We start from the raw sequence: 23,230 nt of genomic DNA, 5'->3' as shown, positions 1-23,230 counted from the left end.
GAATAAAAGTTTGATTTTCAAAACAATTAAATTTCTAAAGAAAGAAATAGAGAAACAGAGAAAGGAAGGAAAGAAAATAAGAGACAAAGAGAAAAAGAAAGGAAGGAAGAAAGAAAGAGAGAAAGAAAGAGAGAGAGGGGAGGGAGAAAGAGAAAGAAAGCAACATAATTCTTCATGATTAAATAGCTTAGTAGGGAATAAAATATCGTGTGACATACATGTGTAGGACTATGTGTGTCTAAGTGTGTGCTTCCGTGTTTGGGTATGACTGTGCATATGTGTATATATCAACCTATAGATATATAGATCAATAGATACATATATAGATATATAGATGTAGATATATACATCATAAAATACTATTTCAACCTTCACAGTATAATATAGATCACCATTTGCCTACAAATCTTAACCTGGAGGATTGATTATCCTGACATGAGAAAAAAGAATACTGTCATATTTCCATTTTATGTGGGACAAAGCAAATTAAAGAAAGCTTTAAAAGGTCAAAATATACAGAGTTAGGGAATAAAGCTGTGTTGGCCTTGGGAATGGAGAGTCAACCTAGGCAAAAGGATAAAAAGAATGCAAAGTAGCAGATATGCAGGACCAATAAAATCCAACTAAACAAACCAACTTCAAACTAACTACTGTAGGTCACATAGCTCATTTAGTGTTTTTAGATAATGAAAATCATAATATTTTGCTTGTCATCAGTAATCATTTATGGAATTTCTATTTTTGGAAACTTCAATGAAAAACATTGTTAGTAGATATACACATTGTACAAATAATCATTACAGAATGTAAAGTAAGCGTTTTCAGACAGCTGATCTCCAAAAGCCATAACATGTTTCAAAAACCAGTTACAAATATATACACATTGATTTGTATCTCAAAGCATTATATGATGTGAGCACATGAATATTAAGTGAATATTAGAGATTAATCATAGAGAATAGTAGTGTCAAATTATAAATATGCGCTAAAGTCACCTGATGGACAATGAGACAATTGCCATCACTTAATGATGCCAGGTTTTTTTTGGGGGGGGGGGGAGCGGGAGTTGTTTTCCTCTCAATAATGATCCTCAGTAGTGGATCATGATAGTATTATTTGGGTAATAATGATATTTTCTCAGGACAAAGGATAAACTTGAAAGCAGAAAGACATTTTTATTCTCTGATTTGTTACTTAATTGAAGAACATATGGCATGACTATTGTGCTATTCAAAACTGAACAATACTCACAAAAAAGATTACATAGAAAATTTAATAAAATTTTCATGCATTTATATGCTAGTCCTTTACATTTGGTAATAGTCTGACCAAATACAGATGTTCACATTGATAAACTAGATAATGTTTTAATCAAACAATGTAAATCCAATAATGCATTATGCATACACTTTGCATCCCAACTACAATGAAATTTAAATGAGAGGTTCATGTTCCAGACCATCCAAAAAATGAGATTCTTTAAAAATACTAAAGTGAAATGTTAGTGTCCCTGACCAGCAAGCACAACTTCCCAAGCATAAACCAAAAAGAAAGAGAAATGAACAAATACAAATGCATTATGTTTAAAGATAAAATAAAGTAAACTTCTGCATAACAAGGATTATTTTATGAAGCAGGCAGAGTTAAAGTATTCTCAAAACGGGGTACTCTCAGTATGCCAACATGACTGCATTTAAATAATATGTTCCAACAAATCTTTTTCCTTTGAAATTTAAAACATTCTATTTTAAAATAAAGATTTCAGGAGAAGATTTCTTACTAGAGATATCCTTCTAAAAAATTTTCTAAAATTACGTTTCTGATTATCTTTCCAAGTAGCTGATTTTTTTTTGTCATTGGTGTAAGGGACATAAATTGATGCAAATTACTACCAAGGGCCTATTATTTAAAGTGTCTTCTGAATCATTGTTAGTCCTCAGAGTCTCATTCTGGCTGTTTAATGTCTCTGCTGGGTCTTTTGCCAGTATCAATTGCAGCTTACACATGAAGAAATCCTATGCCACTTCTAACCTTTGAGGTAACAAACAGAGATCCTGCCATTCATTGTCCTCAAAATAATTGGTAATTTCTGCTAGTTTATTATGCAATTAAATTCAACTGCTGTAGTTGCTCTTTAGACAATACATCTTGAGATTTCTCTATTCATGATCTAAAGACACAATCAATTTCTTATCAGCTTTCTAAGTATAAATGAGCTTTGAAAACATAATTGGGATTGGCAATTATATTTCTAATTTGGAATGGGCTCCTAAACAGCTTCAGTCACATCCTACATTGTACAGCATGGACAAATGTGTACCAAGAAGTCATCCATTGACACCAATATTTTATTTGTATTCATGCATTTTTAGTTCACACAGCACATAAAAATTATTGACTAAATTATTTTCCTTTTACCACACTGCTGATTTAAGGGTAAGAGTTTTAGATTTAAAAAGTTGAAAAAAGGTGTTGGGTTTTTTTTCCAAAAAAAGACTTGTAAGGGGAAGTGATACACAGAAACTTATATCAACTTTGAGTTCATTGTACTATAAACTAGTTTGAAAGTATTAAGTAGGTGATATTTCTAATCAAATTATATTTTAAATTTGAAAATATGATATTCATTGTCATAATGTATTTGTATATAGTCTATGTGCTGAATATATATGTATACATATGTACAAATAAATGCATTGATGATATATATGCACACACATATGTGTGTGTATATACCATATATACATACATATATAGTTTTATATCAAGAAAATTTCCTGCCAGCAAAAAATTTTTGACACATCAAATTAAAAAGCAAGGATAAAAAATGTGGTACAATTTAATAAAACTACCTTGTACATACTTTTCCTTTTCCTGTCTGATAACTGAGAAAGCACACTGGAGGTAGGAAATGAGTAACTAGGTTATCATCTCTCACAGAACAGAGATAAAGTAAAGGGAAGGTAGCAAAGACCATAGCCAGAGCCCTGTATTAATCTTTCAGCTCCAGCCTCACAAATAGCTGGAGCAGAGGGGCAGTCTGTTCATGTTACATTCCCATTCAATTCCCTCACTATTAAGTATCGCTCCTTTGGAACCAACTCCTGGACTCGGTGGCTTCTAGATACTAGTCTAGAACAATGGGCTAAATGCGCGCCTGTCAGGTAGATGAAATTCTAATGAAAAATCTAAAGACATAAAACAAAAACACACAAGGTCTTCCCTTTCTCCTTTTTTATACATCTACTACCGATTCTAGAGCATGCCTACTTGCCTTGGTCAAAGGATTTTAGGAATTAAGACTCCTGAAACACTATTATTCGCCAGTAAAAACACTTCTACTACTCCTTTCTCATATCTACACATGGAAGATGGAATTGGGAGTACATTTACAAAATCTGCCATAGTTTCCTACTTCTTGTTTTACTCTTCTACCTTTACAGTGGCTGTCCAGGCACTCAGGCAGTCCCTGTTACAAAACAGTCCCTGTTAGAAAACAGTTCAGACGCTATCTTTTTATTACCAAATATTGTATCATCTTATCGTTTATATCACATCCTTGTTGCAGTTCAAAATGAGGTTATTGAATGCCCACTCGGTCAGTAAACGTTTGCTTATTCTCTTTCCTTTCCGTCTTCTGATCCACATGCTGAGATGGTGACAATATAAGAAATTATGTAAGTAATTCATTGGATTTCAAAGTTTACTTCTCTGTCCCAAAGGAATTTTGTTGTAAATTAGGAAGTTTTTTTGGGTTGTATATCATTTTTATTTCAGGTTTTATTAGTGACTACCTCATAGCATTTCCTATGGTAATTAATTCTACTGCCTCACAAAACAAACTCACCACTTTAGAAGGCAGAAGATATGATTTACTTTATTTTGGCACAAACTTCACATTGTGAGGAACGGCACATGGAGTTATCGTCCACATTTTGCCTTATTCTCTTTTCCCTTCCAACATAGCTCACCCAAGCTGTATACAGAATATAAGGTAACTTGCACCCAAAATAAACAATAAGAAGAAATAAAATGCTTGAAATTTTCTGGACTCAAGACAGTTAGCTCCAGAATTAGGAGTGAAATTGCTCTGGGTACAGAGGAAATATAAAAATGGTGATAAAAGAATTTCTACTGTAAAGTAACAAATAGCAAAATGTTTATTTATATGTATGCAATTGGTTTTAACTTATTTCTGATTTTATTCCCCTGATAGTACAGGAGTTTGAAATCAGCCCTTACCTCCTGATAGACAGGCATACTATATTTGAATCATACCTAATTCCATAACTTATTTGCTTCCAAATAGCCTCATGTTTTTGCCAAGGCCGGTCTTGGGCAGTCATCTTCCTTCCTACCTCTGTATCTCAAGTATTTGGGATTATAGAAATTAACTACTTTGTATACTCTTAAATTTTTAATAATTAGCATAGTCTAGCACTCAAATTTTATTCTTTTGCAGAGTTTAACAGATTTCAACTGACAAATACTGAGACCTCAATCTCAAATGTCTACAGCTTTTTGTTTTCAGAATAAATAATAACCTGGCCAAGTGAATATTCCACCTGTTTTCATCTCCAGAATTCAAATAGTGCAGACATTGTAAGTGAGTCACTTAAGATATAAGTTCTCTAGATTCTCTTCCTAAGAAAATCCCAGTATTATCTGAGAAATTCATGTTGCAGTGACAACTGTGGTCTAGTTATAAATTGTGATTCAGTGGGGTGGATTATGATGTTCCTAACTTTGTAACTGTGAATGGTTGAAGGAAATGACTGTAACCTAAACCAGATAATCAAACATGAGAATGTATTGCTCTCAACTGAGAGCAATATGGGAAAATACATTCTCTCCACAGAATAACTTGAAATATTTCCTCTACATTTAGACATTTTATATGGTGTGTGACATATTTATAGTCGACATGATATCAAACAAATATTAAAGATAATATTTAGAAGTGGCAAGAAGAAGGCCACAGAACATCAGAAAGGGAATAATGATGCATAATTTGTGGATCCTGACTTAGTCATTACCTTTGTGTTTGAACATACTAGTGCTTTATTTGTCAAATTAATCTGAATCTGTATACTGAAAAAACAAATTGATAGTTACAACCAAGTCTATTCTAAATATAAAATGAATGGATTATTCTACTGAGAAATGAACACGAAATTTGTATTGTGTATCAAAGCCTTCATAAATAGCTGCATCCATTGCTAATATAGGAATTCTAAGGAAAATACAACTAATATATACTTGTATATATAACTAATATATACATGTATAGACATTTACATTTTTATTTGTCAGTATTGTTGATATTATTATTGTCTCATGTTTTGTGGATTGAGATCAAGTCTTTATATTGATAAGGTATGTACAATACCACTAAGCAATATCAAAAAACAAGAAATTTTAAATTATTGAATGATTATAAATGAATTTCTATTAATCTTACATCATATAGTAAATGTAATATTAAAAGTTTCAAATTATAACCAAGAACTATTTTCAAGAGAAAAATATCTTGGATGTTTTATTGTAACATTAATTACTACAAATTAAACTTTGAAAAAAATATAAAATGGGTTTATTTCAGCTGGTCTTATTTATTAAGAGGCTATGAGCAAATGAAACAAGTAATCTATTCTCCTGACAAACAATACAAGAAAAACTACTCTGGTAACTTTGAATTTCAAAGGAGAATCTTGCATTCAGTAAGAGGCCATTGTACACATCACAGCTAAGATCTATCTTTAAATATAAATTCCAGAATGTTCCAAAATGAGAGTAATTACAACGAGAGAGAGAGAGACACACACAGAGAGAGAGAGAGAGAGAGAGAGAGAGAGAGAGAGAGAGAGAGAGAGAGAGAGAGAGATGCAATGTCAACCTTTTGTCCAGGAACTTTTAATGAGATTAACTTGGGGATATGAGAGACACATTTTTCTAACCAAGTGAAGAACAACTGATTTGGCAAATATATACTTGCTAACTATAGAAGAAATCAAATTATCGGCAATATATTACTTGGAAATATAGAAAATTATGCTGAGGTCCTAAAGCTGCTTTATTTTATATAGAGCAGTTTTAACTTACTATAAATCATAAATCAGTTTCTCTTTCTTTTTTCAGTCTCTCTCCTTACCTCTCCTCACCTCTCCCTCCCTCCTTCCTTCCTTCCTTCCTTCCTTCTTTCTGCCCTCCCTCCCTCCCCTGCCTGGCACTCACTGTGCTTTCCCTAGAGCTTGAACTCAGACCCTTGGCACTGTCTCCAAGATTTATTTTTGCTCAAGCCTAGAAGTCTACTACATGAGTCACTGCTATACTTCTGATATTTTAGTAGTTTATTGAAAATAAGTTTCTGACGGCTTTTCTTTCTGGAATAGCTTCAAACCCAGGATCTTTGACTCTCAGCTTCATGAGCCACCAGCGTCTGGCTGTTTCATTCTTTATATATTAGATTAACAACGTTTCAGATTTTCATACAAATGAATTTATACAAATGTATTTATAAATGGAATGAACTATTACACAATAAACATGAACTGTTAATAATCATATGTACTCCACTGAAATTGACTGGGTAGAAATAGAAAACAAAAACATGGCAAAGAATGTAATTCAATGGATGTGGTGTAAGCTTAGTATTCAAACTTACTGTGTTAGCATCAACTTAGATATAAACTGTTGGCATTTTCATTGAGTTATGTAAGTATATATATGCTACATCTTATTTCTTTATTATTTTTTTATTGTCAAACTGATATACATAGCGGTTACAGTTTCATATATTAGGCATTGAATACATTTCTTGTACTGTTTGTTTCCTCCTCCCTCATTCCCCCTCCCGCCTCCCCCTTTCCCTTTCCCCCCATGAGTTGTTCAGTAGATTTACACTAAACAGTTCTGCAAGTATTGCTTTTATAATCGTTTGTCTTTTTTACCCTGTGTCGCTCGATTTTGGTATTCCCTTACAGTTTCCTAGTTCTAATACCTGTATACATGGTTTCCAATGTACTTAGATGAGATACAGACATAGTGAAGGTAAGACCACAGGAAGAGCATACAAGAGGATCATCAATAATAGAAGCTACGGTTTCACATTGCATGTTAAAAGTAATTACAACAGTGATCTAACAGTCGTTTCCATACCATGGAGTTCATTTCACTTACCATCATCTTTTGTGTTCAAAAGGGTATGGCTATTGGGCTCTTGTGATTGTCTGCTGTGACTAGCCTAAGCCTGTGATAATTATTCCCTATGAGGGAGAGCATAGAGTTTCTTTGGGTCAGGCTCACTTCACTTAGTATTATTTTTTCCAAGTCCTTCCATTTCCTTACAAATGGGGCAATGTCATTCTTTCTGATAGAGGCATAAAATTCCATTGCGTATATGTAACACGTTTTCTTGATCCGTTCGTCTACTGAGGGGCATGTGGGTTGGTTCCAAATTCTGGCTATGACAAATTGTGCTGCGATGAACATTGTTGTGCTGGTGGCTTTAGTGTGTTCTTGTTTATGGTCTGTTGGGTAGATGCCCAAAAGTGAGGCTGCTGGGTCATAGGGGAGCTCTATGTTTAGTCTTCTGAGGAATCTCCATACTGCTTTCCAGAGTAGCTGAACCAGTTTACATTACCACCAACAATGAAGTTGGGTTCCCTTTTGGCCACATCCCCTCCAACATTTGTCATTGTTAGTTTTCTTGATATAGGACATTCTTACTGGTGTGAGAGGGAATCTTAATGTTGTTTTGATTTGCATTTTTTTTCTCAAATTTTTATTATCAAACTGACGTACAGAGAGGTTACAGTATCATACGTTGGGCATTGGATACATTTCTTGTACTGTTTGTTGCCTTGTCCCTCATGCCCCCCTCCCTTCCCCCCTTTCCCTCCCCCCCCCAGGTGTTCAGTTCACTTACACCAGTTTTGCAAGTATTGCTTTTGTAGTTATTTCTCTTTTTTTATCCTGTGTCTCTCAAATTTGGTATTCCCTTTGAATTTCCTACTTCCAATACCAGTAAACACGGTTTCCAATATACTCAGATAAGATTACAGAGATAGTGTAGGTACAAACATAGGAAGGTGATACAAAACATTATCAATAATAGAAACTACACATACACATAGGACGTTGAAAGTAGTTACAACTGTGATATATCACTTGTTTCCATAACATGGAGTTCATTTCAATTAGCATCATCTTATGTGTTTCTAAGGGTATAGCTATTGGGCCTTGTGATGCTCTGCTATGGCTTGCCTAAACCTGTACTAATTATTCCCAATAAGGGAGGCCATAGAGTCCATGTTTCTTTGGGTCTGGCTCACTTCACTTAGTATAACTTTTTCCAAGTCCTTCCATTTCCTTACAAATGGAACAATGTCATTCTTTCTGATAGAGGCATAAAATTCCATTGTGTAAATGTACCACATTTTCCTGATCCATTCATCTATGGAGGGGCATCTGGGTTGGTTCCAGCTTCTCGCTATGACAAATTGTGCTGCGATGAACATTGTTGTGCTGGTGGCATTACTGTGATTTTGTTTGTGGGCTTTTGGATAGATACCCAAAAGTGGGGCTGCTGGGTCATAGGGGAGTTCTATATTGAGCCTTCTGAGGAATCTCCATACTGCTTGCCAGAGTGGCTGAACCAGTTTACATTCCCACCAACAATGAAGTAGGGTTCCCTTTTGGCCACATCCCCTCCAACAATTGTTATTATTAGTTTTCTTGATATATGACATTCTTGCTGGGGTGAGATGGAATCTCAATGTTGTTTTGATTTGCATTTCCTTTATGGCCAGTGATGTAGAGCATTTTTTCATATGTCTATTGGCCATTCTCATTTCCTCATCAGAGAAGTTTCTTTGTAAGTCTTTAGCCCACTTGATGAGGGGGCTATTGGTTCTTTGCAGTTTTGTTTTGGAAGAAGGTAATTTTTTTAGTTCTGCATATATTTTAGAGATGAGGCCTTTGTCTGTTGAATGTCTGGTAAAGATCTTCTCCCAGTCTGTGGGCTTTCTGTTTATCTTGAGAGCTATGTCCTTTGCCGTGCAGAAGCTCTGGAGTTTGATGCAGTCCCATTTGTCCAACCTTTCTTTGATTTGTAGCCTTTCAGGGTCTTTGTTAAGGAAGTTCTGTCCTGTGCCAAGGAGCCCAAGTGTTTCTCCTACTCCTTCCTTTAGTGTCTTCAGGGTACCTGTTTTGATTTCAAGGTCTTTAATCCATTTGGAATTGATTTTGGTGCAGGGTGATATATAAGGATCTAGTTTTAGTTTGTTGCATGTGTTGAGCCAGTTTTGCCAGCACCACTTGTGAAAGAGGCTATCTTTCTTCCATACTATTGTTTTAGCTCCTTTATCAAAGATTAAGTAGGCATAGTTCTGTGGGTTTAATTCTGGGTCTTCAATTCTGTTCCATTGGTCTTCAGGCCTGTTCCGGTGCCAATACCAAGCTGTTATTATTACTATAGCTTTATAATACAGCTTGAAGTTGGGTATTGTAATTCCTCCAGCACTGTTCTTTCTGCTGAGGATTGTTTTTACTATTCTGCGTCTTTTATTGTTTCATATGAATTTCTGTATTGCTTCCTCTATTTCATTAAAGAATGGTGTTGGGATATTAATGGGTATTGCATTGAATTTGTAGATAGCCTTTGGCAATATTGCCATTTTGATTACATTAATCCTCCCAATCCAGGAGCATGGGAGGTTTTTCCATTTTCTTAGTTCTGACTTAATTTCATTTTTCAAGCTTTTAAAGTTCTCTTCAAAGAGGTCTTTCACTTCTTTGGTTAAGGTTATTCCTAGGTATTTTATGTTTTGGGGGGCTATTGCAAAAGGAGTTGCTTTCCTGATTTCAGCCTCGGTCTTCGAGTTGTTAGCATAGAGAAAGGCCGTTGATTTTTGAAGGTTTATTTTATATCCTGCAACTTTGCCAAAGTTTTGTATCAGCTCTAGTAGCTTGGTGGTAGAGTCTATGGGATTCTTTAGGTATAGGATCATGTCATCTGCGAAGAGAGAAAGTTTAACTTCATCTTTTCCTATTTGGATCCCCTTTATATTTTCTTCTTGCCTAATTGCTCTGGCTAGGAATTCTAGTACTATGTTGAAGAGCAGGGGAGAGAGTGGATATCCCTGCCTTGTTCCTGATTTTAAAGGGAATGGCTTTAGTTTTTCACCATTTAGAGTTATGCTTGCTGTTGGTTTGTCATAAACTGCCTTGATTATATTCAGGAATGTTTCCTGGAATCCCAGTTTTTCCAGGGCTTTTAGCATAAATGGGTGCTGGATTTTATCGAACGCTTTTTCCGCATCCAGCGATAAAACCATGTGGTTCTTTACCTTGCTCCGGTTGATGTGGTGGATTACATTAATTGACTTGCGTATATTAAACCAGCTTTGCATCCCTGGGATGAATCCAGTTTGATCGTGGTGTATGATTTTTTTGATGACCTGTTGAAGTCGATTGGCCAGAATTTTGTTGAGAATTTTTGCATCTATGTTCATCAGGGAGATTGGTCTGTAGTCCTCTTTCCGTGATGAGTCTCTGCCTGGTTTTGGGATGAGGGTTATACTGGCTTCATAAAATGAGTCTGGCAGTGAACGTTCTCTTTCAATTTCATTGAAGAGTTTGAGAAATATTGGAGTGAGTTCTGTTTTGAAGGCCTTGTAGAATTCTGCGGTGAATCCATCTGGACCTGGGCTTTTCTTGGATGGGAGATCATTTATTGCTGTTTCTATTTCAATACTGGATATGGGTCTGTTTAGAAGGTTTAAGTCTTCTTAGTTGAGTTTGGAGGTATCAATTTTTTCTAGGAAATCATCCATTTCTTCCAAGTTCTCGAATTTGTTGGCATAAAGGTTTGCAAAATAGTCCCTTATTATTTTCTGAATTTCGGTTATTTCTGTGGTGATGCTACCTGTTTCATCTCTTATCTTGTTTATTTAAGTGTGCTGCCTTCGTTCTTTGGTCAGGTTTGCCAGGGGTCTGTCTATCTTGTTGATTTTTTCAAAGAACCAACTCTTTGTTTTGTTGATTCTTTCGATGGTTTTTTTCATCTCTAATTGATTTAATTCTGATTTGATTTTAATTATTTGCTTCCGTCTATTGACTTGGGGTTTGGCTTGCTGTTCTCTCTCCAGAAAATTAAGGTGCTTCCTTAAATTACTGAGTTGCTGTTTCTCCAGTTTGTTGATGTATGTACTCAGAGATATAAATTTTCCTCTGAGTACTGCCTTTGCTGTGTCCCAAAGGAGCTGGTACTTTGTGCCCTCAACTTGGTTGAAGTCCATAAACATTTGAATTTCTGTTTTAATTTCTTCAATGATCCACTGATGGTTCAGCAGTGTGTTCTTTAGTCTCCATGAATTGTGGGATTTTCTGTGGTGGCTGAATGAGTTGAGCTCTAATTTTATTCCATTGTGGTCTGAAAGAATGCAGGGAATGATTTTGATACTTCTGAATTTGTACAGATTTTCTTTGTGCCCTAAGATGTGATCTATTTTGGAGAATGTTCCGTGTGCTGCCGAAAAGAATGTGTATTCTGTCCTTGCTGGGTGGAATATTCTGTAGATGTCGATTAAGCCTTGTTGGTCTATGCAATTGTTTAGTTCTGTGGTTTCTTTGTTCAGTTTTTGGCGTGTTGATCTGTCCAGAGATGTTAGTGGAGTGTTAAAGTCCCCCACTATCATTGTGTTTGGGTCTATGAATGTTTTTAGAGCAAGTAGTGTTTGTTTGATGAAGTTGGGTGCTCCTGCATTTGGCGTGTAGATATTTAGGATGGTTATTTCTTCCTGTTGGAGAGATCCTTTTACTAGTATGTAGTAACCTTCTTTGTCTCTTCTTACCTTTTGTAATTTGAAGTCAATTTTCTCTGATACTAGGATTGCAACTCCAGCCTGCTTATGGGGGCCATTTGCTTGATAGATTTGTTTCCAGCCTTTCACTTTTAGAAGATGTTTGCTTTTGCTGGATAGATGTGTCTCTTGGAGGCAGCAGAAAGATGGATCTTGATTTTTGATCCAAGTTATGAGCCTATGTCGTTTGATTGGAGAATTAAGTCCATTAATGTTGACAGTTAGGATTGAGAGGTGATTGTTTGTTCCTTTCATTATCACTGTCTTGTTTAAAACTGTGTCTTCCCATTTCTTGATCTAGTGTTTACTAATTAGGGTTCATTTCTCTGTCTGTGTTGGGATCTTGATTATTTTCCCTGTATAGTACATCTTTAAGGATTTTGTGTAAAGCTGGTTTGGTGGAGATATATTGTTTCAGTTTTTCCTTATTGTGGAAGACTTTTATTTGACCTTCGGCTATGAAGGAGAGTTTGGCTGGGTACAGAATTCTTGGTTGGTAGTTATTTTTATTTAGAGTTTGGTATACTTCATTCCAGGCTCTCCTTGCTTTCATGGTCTCTGCTGAGAAGTCTGGGGTAATTCTGATTGCTTTTCCTTTATATGTGATTGTTTTCTTTGCCCTAACAGCTTTGAGTATTTTTTCCTTGCACTCTGCTGAAGCTGTTTTGATCAGAATGTGTCGGTGGGAAGTCCTATTCTGGTCTGGTCGTTTTGGGGTTCTAAATGCTTCTTGTATCTGTATAGGCCTTTCCTTCTGGATGTTTGGGAAGTTCTCAGCTAATATTCTGTTAAATAGGTTGCCTATCCCATTAACCTCTTTCTCCAAGTTTTCCTCAATACCTATTATCCTTAAATTGGGCTTCCTGATTGTGTCTTGAATCTCCTGTAGCGGTCTGTTTTGTTGCTTGGACTGGATTTGTATTGATTTTTGATCTTTCTCCATAGAATCTAAGGAATCTTCAGCTCCTGAGATTCGATCCTCTGCTTCAGTTAGTCGGGACTGTAGGCTAGCTACTTGATTTCGAATCTCTTTTCCTTCTGACTGGTCTTTCCTGATGATTTCCATGTCATTTCTTAGGTTCTGTATGGACTTCTTTACTTCATTAATTTCATTACTTTGGTTTTGAGTGTTGTCTCTCAAATCTTTAAGTTGGGTAGCTATCTTTTCATTTGACTCTTGAAGCTCACTTATCTTTCTATTTGTGGATGCCATGAAATTCTCCATTAATTTTTGCTTTTCCTCCTCATGCTCTAACATAATTGACTGAAGTGATTCAAACTTTTCATTTATCATGTTTATCAGTAAACTTTGTAGAGCATTTTGGGGGTTTTCTTCTATGTTTTTGATTGACTGCTCTGCTTCCTGCTTGTTTTGGGTGGGGGATAAGACTTCATTATTTGCCATCTTTCTTGTGTTTCTTCTGCCCATTTGAATTGGGAATGCCAGTCTACCAGCACCTGTGAGCACTGTTTAAGACCCAAAGCAGCCCTTACCAAGCACTGTTGTGTAAATCTTACAATTTCACAATTATATACAGATAACTTGTATACCTGTCCATAAAGTTAGATTTGGTGTTCCTAAAGAATACAATTTCAATATAACATCTGATCCTGGGCCCTGTATTCAGTAGTTACTTATTTACTGTTACAACCTTATACACAATTCTTGTTTTTATATTAAGTTCTTTTAGGACTGGCTTTCTCTATGAACCCCTTTGATTCACTCGTATTAAGCTGGGATATCCTCTATCCAATAACCAGGAGTCAATGGAGCCTGGAGGTCCAGGCAGTAAGTCAGGGGGGTAAGTTGGAGGTAGTAAAGAGAATAAAGTGTATTGGGGGGGGGGGGTGATTTTGGTTTAGTTTCAGTGACGTGGAAATGTGGAGAAGAGTAGAATCAGTAGAAAGCACATTGATAAAATGACAGACACTGGAGAGTTAGCAGAAAAGGGTGTAGGTGTTATTTATAGGAAAGTAATTTTTAAAGGAAGAGGACGCAACGAGAGAAATGAAGTAAAAATACTGGAAGACAGATGCACAAAACAGAGAAAAATTATTTAACAAGGAAGCATAAGTAAATAAAAAGGAAAATAACAGAAAAGGGACAACCCAAGCAAATAAACAAACACAAAAAAAAACTTGATAAAACAAACCAGTAAAAATGGAAAACAAAAACAAACAAACAAAAAAAAACAGCCAATGATGTTTCAGGTGTGAAAAAAATTAAAAAGAAAATTTAAAAGAAAATTTAAAAAAAATGTTTGAAAAGAAAAAGAAACCAGTCTCTGGTTTCTCTGCAATGGACTGCAGTCTATTTTCCTGATTGGCTGGTTTTACTTGATTTCAGTTGGCAAGGGGTGGATCTGTTCTGACCTTCTCCCCTGTTGGTGCAATCGTGGGTCTCTGAGGTTCGCACAGCTTGCAGGCAGGCCTTGGGCGTCCTCTGTCGATGGGGACGTGGGCAGTCACAGGAACTGTGGCTCCTCTGTCTGCTGTGGGGCCGTTGCCTTTGATGCCTGGACTTGACTAGACTGTGAACTCAGCAGAGCGTGGCGCCTCTGGCCTGTTTTGCTCCACTAAGAGTTGCTTGCCTGAGGGAGGCGGCCTCTTTGGCATAGGTAGCTATGGAATGCAGCTCCGTTTTGGGCTGGGAATTAGCTTCCTCTGTGACGGGAACGTTTAGCTGTCCCCGGAACTGTTTGTTCCTCCTTCTGTTGTTTCCGTGCCCCTGGTAGCTGCTCGCAGCTTTTGCTTTAAGTTTAGAAGTTCCGGCGGGGAGGGCGGGGCATCTCTGTATAATCCCCGGACTCGCCTCCCGCCAGGGCAGGGAGCGTTCTTCTGGGCGGAGCTGGTTCTCACTGATTCCGCCCCTCCTGCCCTTTTCAAAGATGGCTTTTTTGACCTCGCTTTCCCCCGGCCCGCTTCAGTTCCAGTCTGGTCTGACCCTATGCCAGTGGCAAAGATGGCGCTTTGCTCTGGCGGTGGGGACAGGGATGCCTTCCAGAAGCTGGACTGTGGGCACAAGTGAGGATAACTTTTGGGGTACTCACGCTGTTTCTGCGATGTCAGGTCCTCCGTGCTCGGCTGCTGTCTGGAGTATTTCTCGCTTTAGCTGCGCGGAGTGCGGGGGGCTGTGCCGGAGCCGGAGCTGGCGCCGCGGCGGGACGCCGCCCGGAGCTCAAAACTGTGTTCTCAGACCAGCAAAGTCGATTTTTCCTTCCTGTTCAGAATCCCTGTACTGTTAGAACTTACTTTGGCTGTCTTTCTCGGAGAAACAGTTTCTATGAGGTGAGAAACTACGATATCGGAGGGAGCTCTGCAGGGCTCCTGTGTTCTTTCTTCTTAACTGTGATGGTTCGATTTGCATTTTTTTTATAGCCAGTTATGTAGAGCACTTTTTCATATGTCTCTTGGCCATTCTCATTTCCTCATCAGAGAAGTCTCTTTTTAGTCTTTAGCCCATTTTTTGATGGGGCTACTGGTTCTTTGCGGTTTTGTTTGGGAGGAATGTAATTTTTTTTAGTTCTGTATATATTTTTAGATATGAGGCCTTTGTCCATTGTATGGCCAGTAAAGATCTTTTCCCAATCTGTGGGCTTTCTGTTTATCTTGTTTGCTATGTCCTTTGCCCTGCAGAAGCTCTGCCATTTGATGCAGTCCCATTTGTCCATCCTTTCTTTGATTTGTTGCATTTCTGGGTCTTTGTTAAGGAAGTTCCGTCCTGTGCCAAGGAGCCCAAGTGTTTCTTCTACTCCGTCTCTTAGTGTTTTCAGTGTATCTGTTTTAATTTCGAGGTCTTTGATCCATTTGGAATTGAGTTTGGTACAGGGTGATGTATAAGGATCTAGTTTTAGTTTGTTGTATGTGCTCAACCAGATTTGCCAGCACCATTTGTTAAACAGGCTATCTTTCGTCCATGCTATTTTTAGCTCCTTTATCAAAGATTAAGTAGGCATAGTTCTGTGGGTTCATTTCTGGGTCTTCAATTCTGTTCCATTGGTCTTCAGGCCTGTTCCGGTGCCAATACCAAGCTGTTTTTATTACTATAGCTTTATAATACAGCTTGAAGTTGGGTATTGTAATTTTCCAGCACTGTTCTTTCTGCTTAGGATTGTTTTGCTATTCTAGGTCTTTTATTGTTCCATATAAATTTCGGGATTGCTTCCTATATTTCATTAATGAATGGTGTTGGGTTATTAATGGGTATTGCATTGAACTTGGAGATAGCCTTTGGCAATATTGCCATTTTGATTATATTAATCCTCACAATCCAGGAGCATGGGAGGTTTTTCCATTTCCTTAGTTCTGCCTTAATTTCATTTTCCATGTTTTTAAAGTTCTCAACATAGAGGTCTTTCACTTCTTTCGTTATGGTTATTTATTCCAAGGTATTTTATGTTTTTCGAGGGTATTGCAAAAGGAGTTGCTTTCCTGTTTTCAGCCTCAGCATTTGAGTCTACATCTTATTTTTCCACATAATACTTATGTAATCACTGATTTCTTTCACATAGTAGCATATTTTTAATATTTATGTATGGTGCTGTGTATTTCAGATATTTGTCATTTCTAGGTACTATTCTATTTTATAGATATGCAGTACTTTAGTCACAGTCATTGATCAATAGACGTCTGGATAACAATTTTTGATGACCATGGATAAACGTGCTATTGACAATTTGTTTACAGATTTTTGCCTGACATAAAGTTTCTATTGTCATCTGTCACATATCTTTATTTGTGTTTTAAATTTAAGGTTAAATCTTAATGGAATGGATTTTTGTAAACAAAAGGATGTTTTGAATATTAATACATTAAAAAGCTGCCAAAATGAACAAGGACACAAAGGATAATTGACAAGCACAAGTGTTATCTTCTGTATCAGATATATATGAAATTTAATTATGGATGAAAGTAGTTACATAGACATATGGTGTAACTTTTGCCTATGCAAAGTCAAACATAAAATAAATTAATATATATTCAGTCTTGTTTTGAGATAGACTATTGTTTAAAAACCAAAGTTGTCCGAGATATCCTTAATTTTAGAGTACATATTATAGCTATTCAAAACCATAATGATCATACATAAAACATGTCAGGTGTGGTTAATAAAAATAAGCAATATGTAATGATTAAACACAATTAAAATTTTATCATATTCAAAAAACAATTTAGCTATAAAAACTTATTGATACTCAGAAGGCATGTCAACTTTCTGAGTTTTCTTAAAAAATATTAAGAGAATAATGGATAATTACATTGACCTTTAATATGTGAAGATTAGTTTTTTCCAATTATAAAAGAGAAAAAAATCTGTTATAGCAACATTTTCTTATCAGAATTTTGCAGTAGAGAATGTTTTCCCTCTACTCATTAAAAATTGTCAAATTTTTATATTACAGAGTCTGATAAAATTGTATTTCAATGACAGAAATATTCATTTATTAAACAGAGGTCAAAAATGTACAAACTCATTCTTCCAAATTGCTGTTATGAGTTTATATATTTCTTTGAGTACACAGAAAAAGTATAATGCAATTTAGGACATAATAATGTTAAAATAACCATTGAAGAACCACCTATTCATTGTGATATATTCAAAAATAGTTACCACATTGATGTGGAAGTTTTAAAGTAACTCAAATTCTGAATAAATGAATACAAAATAATATGCTCAAATTAAATTTAGTACATGTGAATGACAATAGAGTAAATTTAAGTGTCTGCATTTGAAGAATAATCATTAACTTATGTTTAAATAACTGGAGAAAGTCTTTAGAATGTATAAAGAATATACTTTCTTGAATAGATTGAAATATTTAATATTAAACTTCCCAACAATTACAAAAATATGAATCAAACTAACTTAAAGACTTTTATAATCTCCACATGTAGTAGTAAGTTTTGAATGGAATAACAATCCAAACAAGAAGATGTAATTAAGAAGCCATGAAAATCAGGAAATGGGCAATTAAGGTTTAGGTCATTGTGTTATTCCTAGCAATTATGGCTATTATGCTTATAAAAATAAATAAATAAAACCAGTTCTTTATGTAATTCCAGAGATAGATTTTTCTCTTCTGTTACTAATGGGAAAATAATCAGAGAAAAAAATTTCAAAGGGAAATGTCATTTTTTGGGGGGAGTGGATTCTTTTATTCAATGAGAATTAATAATAAAGTAAGCAAGTGAACATTCCACAAACTCTGGGATTCCACAGCACTCTAGCTTCATTCAGGAGTTCAGTAACGCCTCATCATCACACTCACTTGGACCTTTTGCTCAGTCCCAGTTGGTTAAATTTGTTTCTCGTGTGTGTGTGTGTGTGTGTGTGTGTGTGTGTGTGTGTGTGTGTGTTTTAATTGAGGTGAAAAAGATGCAAAGTTTAACCACTTTAACTCTAATGTTATATGGCTCACACTGTTGTGATACAGCTAGATCAACAAAATCAGTTAATCTTTCAAATCTAAAAATCAGTGGATTTTATAAAATTACTTTCCTCCAACTCTTGAGGTTCTGCTTTACACCCCTCTTTCTTTCACTGTCATTTGATTACACTAGATGCCTCATACTAATGGAATTCCATAGTATTTATATTTTATTGTATGCTTGTCTAATTTCACTTAGCTTAATGTCCATGGGGTTTATCTATTTGGTAGCATGTAATATCATTGTTTTTTCTTCCCAAAGCACATATTCAGTTTGCTTTTCTATTTGTCCGTTAATGGACATAAAGTTTGTAAGCAGCCATATAGCTATCCCAGACGATGACACCATCACGTACAGAAGAAGGAGGTTTATAAGGAGGTTTATTAGAGGGGCCATCTACCCCCATGGGAGAGGAAGCAAAATGGTGCCTGTCCCTATCCAGGGACATCCTTGTAACATAGGGGTGAGAGGTGGGAGGTACTCTGCTCAGCTAGGTCTGGGAATGGGAATGGCCACCTATCCCAGAGAAACTGACTGGAGCCCTGGGCGAGGCAGGCTGGAGTTCAGGTTTGGGTGGAAAGGCATTCCACTGGTGCAGCTGGGGGCAGTTACAAGCTGCTCCAGGAAGTGAGGTGGGAGGAGCTGTGGACATCAGGTGGAGGGAATGCTAACAGAATTCCTTACATATCATTGCTATGGTGATGACTTACACTGCCATGAATGTAACTGTTCAAATAAATCTGCAGTTGAAGATATATGATAAATCATTTAAAAAATGTGCATGATGTGATAGATCCGAGTCAAGGACTATAATACTTAAGATTGCTATTTTTGATCCACTCAAGGGAAGATTTAGCAAGAGTTACAAGAGGTACTGTCAAATGCATAGCATCCTTAAGTTGGTCTTTTAATGATTATTGGAGATTTATGTTACACCATGAGTAATCTTTATTTGAAATGACAGTATTCAAGAGGGATTGAGATTTAAGATTATTTAAATTTTAGTATTTGAATATTCATAACAAGATAGCTAAGGGATGGAAACCAAGTCAAACAAATTTAATTTGTAATTCTCTTAAGTAAATGGGCTGAAAGTAATCTAATCCCGATTTCTAATATACTTTAACTGTCACTGTGAGCTATCACATAAAATTGCGTGTAGAAATTTGTACTTATAGCATTGTATCTCTGACCAAAAGCTTTCAGATTTGGGATCATTTTGTATTTTTGACTGTTTGGATTAGGGATGTTCAACTTGTGTTAATCAAGATGAACCATAATTTAACTAAATTATTTTTACAGAAATGAAATCACAAGCAATTATTCATAGTTGAACTCAAGGAAATGAATTCATACAGTAGACCTTTTTTTTTAAATAATTTTGATGTATACTGCAATATATCACTCTACTTTAGAAATAAATTTCATTTTAAATTTTCAAATTAAAGCTTAATGTAAAACTGAAATATTTTTGTTTCTATAAGACATTTAATTGAACATAAATAAATAAACTTACATTTCTAAATTAAGAACATTCTAATTTAAAATTTGTTGATAATGTTAATATTGTGTATTAAGTTGATATTCATAGAATAAATTGAAATTCATAAAGTACACTAAAAATTGTAAAATATGTTTTCTAAGCATAATGACTTCTAATGGAAAAGAATTGGAGTGGACTAGAAAAATTTGGATGGAGTTGGCTTATACATAATGTTCCAACTGTAATTACCTGGGAAATATATGCAGATAGAGTGCCATACTTGACATTGCCTAACAAGAGAGCTTGTTATCTCTTCACAAAATCCTATCATGTAATTTTGACCAAATTTACACAGTTGAATCTATCTGTCTATCTATCTATCTATCTATCTATCTATCTATCTATCTATCTATCTATCATCTATCTATCTTATACACACAAACACACACATATATACATACAAAAAGGTATATTTACACACAGAAATGTATATATGTACAAATATATGTACATGTATGTATATTTATGAAATATGTGTATGTGTACTATAGTTGCATTCTTGATGTCACTTTTTTCTATAATGTGTTGTTTTTTATAAGCATGTTAGTTTTCTTAGGACTTTACTAGACTTCTTATAAAGAAGGATAGATAAGAGACATGTTGTACAAATCAAAGAAAAATGGAAAAATATGATTGCATCAAACTGCAGAGCTTTAGCATGGCAAAGAATATAGACCACAAGATAAACAGAAAGTTCTCAGGCTTGGAGAAGATCTTCACTGGCCAAACTACAGACAAGGGCCTCATATCTAAAATATACATAGAACTCAAACAATTAAGTTCCCCTAAAACAATTCCCAAAGAAGCAACTCTCCCCTTAAGAAGTTGGCTAAATTTTTAAGGAGAGACTTCTTTGAAGAGGAAATAAGAATGGCCAATAGACACATGAAAAAATGTTCAATATCTCTGGCCTTAACGAAATGCAAATCAGACAACATTGAGATTCTACCTCACCCCATTTAGAATGTCTATTATCATGAAATCTATTAACAACAGATTCTGGAGGGGATGTGGTTAAAAGGGAGCACTACTACACTGTTAATGTGAGTGTAAACTTGTTCAATCAGTCAGGAAAGCAGAATGGAGATTCCTCAAAAGGGTAAACATAGAGCTCCACTATGACCCAGCAACCCTGCTTTTGGGTATTTAGCCAAAGGATTACAAGCAAAATTACATTAAAGCTAACAGCACAAATATGTTCATCACAGCACAATTTACCACTGCTAAAATCTGGAACCAACCTAGATGCCCCTCAGTAGAAGAATGGATCAAGAAAATTTGGTGCATATACACAATGGAATTCTTTGCTACTGTTAAGAAGAATGACTTAGCTCTATTCATGTGGAAATGGGGAGAGTTGGAAGAAAATCGTACTAAGTGAAGTGAGCCAGACCCAAAGAAGCATGAACTCTATGGTTTCACACATTGAAAATAATTATTGCTTTGTCTAGGATAGTCCTCACAGAGAAGCACAATAACTCAATAGCAATACACATATGATCACATGAGCGGATGCTAAATGAACTACAGGATTTGGAAATAAGCGGTTTATCTTTGTTGTTGTTATTTTCAACATACCATGTGAAATTATCTTTTCTTCCCCCGTGGTTTTACCCCTGATGTCACTGTAACTGACTTTGGTACCCTGGATATTGTATGTACATTTATTGGAACTAGGGAAGGTGAACACCAAAATGGAGAGAAAAGGGGTAAAGGTGAACCAATGCACAGCAATACTTACAAAACAATATGCTGTACAACTGGGGCCAGGGTGGGGAGGAAACTGGGGAAGGGGATAAGAGGGAGAAAAATGAAGGAGGAGGTAACAAGTTTGATAAGAAATGTACTCACAGCCTTACTTATGAAACTGTAACCTCTCTGTATATTGACAATAAATTTTTAGATGGATTTCGTTAACAGCCAAAACGATAAATTATGAAGAACATAAAATGTAAGGAAAGCAGTTTAGGAGATGGATCATAAAACAGTGTAAAGATGTCCTAATATGGTTAGTTTTTGTCATTGCTGAACAGTCAGGTGAGAGTAGTAATGTTAGCTTCAATGAATCAACTATGTGTTAAGTGCTCCAAAGACAATCACTAATGTTCTAACAGACTGTGATAATTAAGAGTCTATAAGGCCGAGTTGAATCTCTCTTGTTCCACCCATATAATTTATATTACGATTCTGTATTGGGAAGGCAATTGTATGCTGATAATATTTGAGAAGTGGTTTGTTTGATTAAATAGATCTGAGCATGAAAAGTACTATGGCACACTGAAACCAAACATCAAAAAATAATTTTGCTTAATATCTTTACTGGAACCCAGGTTCATGTGAATACTTACAACTTAGTATGCTGGAACTGTATGAGTTATTTATGTTAAGAACATAATATACCAACCAATGTTAAAATTATCTTCCAAATCACTGAATTACTTGAGAAAATCTATTATATATCATCCAAGTCTACATAAAATCCAGAGAGTAAACAAATTTTAACTGAAATAGGAAAGTGATAAATTGACAAATTTGATAAATTGATAAATTGACAAATCTTTCATTAAGAAATGATGAATATTTCTTGAAAAATACAAACTAATCTTTTATATTGTCTTATGGTGCTGACTTTGATTTAACTATGCTTATTTCTTCCTTTACTACAAATGTACCCATTACTTTAAATGGCTACAATTTTTTGTGTTTTGAATAGTTTTGTGTTTCTTAGAAATATTACACTATGTTAAAATCAGTAATGTATCACTGTTAACTTTATGTCTGTCTTTTGGATGGGTATATCTTGAATACATAAGAATATATTACATGTAGCATTATAAACAGCAGAAATTTCTCACTTCCTAAAGTATCTTCAAAGGCAGTTCTTCAGTTTACATAGTGAACATTATATGAGAGACCTTACTACATTAGGAAATATTTCAATTTTTTGAGAGAGAAGGAAGGAAAGGAAATTTACATTATATTTCCAAGTCATATCCCACACAATTTACAATAATAGACATTAATTTTTAGCCCTCAAACTTAAAAGTTGTCCTAAATATGAAGTCACTGAGGAGCATGTTTAATTGGAGAACATTTTAAATAGGTGAAGCCATCTATACAATAAGGAATACTGCTGTAGGGAAAATAGCATAATGTCAATTTTCAGATTCTTCTTCAGTATCATGGGAATTTGAACCATATGCTTGAAATGTACAACTCTTGTCAGAAGCCCCTAAAACTCATAAAAAAAATGTAGACATTTGATGGATTTTTTTTCAGCCATTTTTATTTCCAGAGAAGGTAATTATATACATTTGTGACAACACAGTGGTGCTTTAGGAATAAAATGTCTTAGCACAGCTGGAAAAGTTTGAGCATCAAGTTACTATAACCG

At 35.4% G+C, this 23,230-nt stretch overlaps 1 long non-coding RNA gene across 1 annotated transcript; it reads right to left on the bottom strand.

Annotated features, from left to right (window-relative positions):
* Window positions 1-6,356: 6,356 nt before the first annotated feature.
* Window positions 6,357-20,993, bottom strand: LOC125360995. The gene is made up of 3 exons (XR_007212859.1): window positions 20,831-20,993; window positions 15,892-15,895; window positions 6,357-6,367 (listed from the first exon to the last, which is right to left on the bottom strand). It is a non-coding gene; the product is annotated as an uncharacterized LOC125360995 (long non-coding RNA).
* Window positions 20,994-23,230: the final 2,237 nt, after the last annotated feature.

Source organism: Perognathus longimembris, chromosome 12 (assembly GCF_023159225.1).
Source record: "Perognathus longimembris pacificus isolate PPM17 chromosome 12, ASM2315922v1, whole genome shotgun sequence".
In the NCBI taxonomy this organism is placed as follows: domain Eukaryota; kingdom Metazoa; phylum Chordata; class Mammalia; order Rodentia; family Heteromyidae; genus Perognathus; species Perognathus longimembris.
Note: the sequence above shows the minus strand (reverse complement) of the source record. Positions and strands in the feature narration are given on the sequence as shown.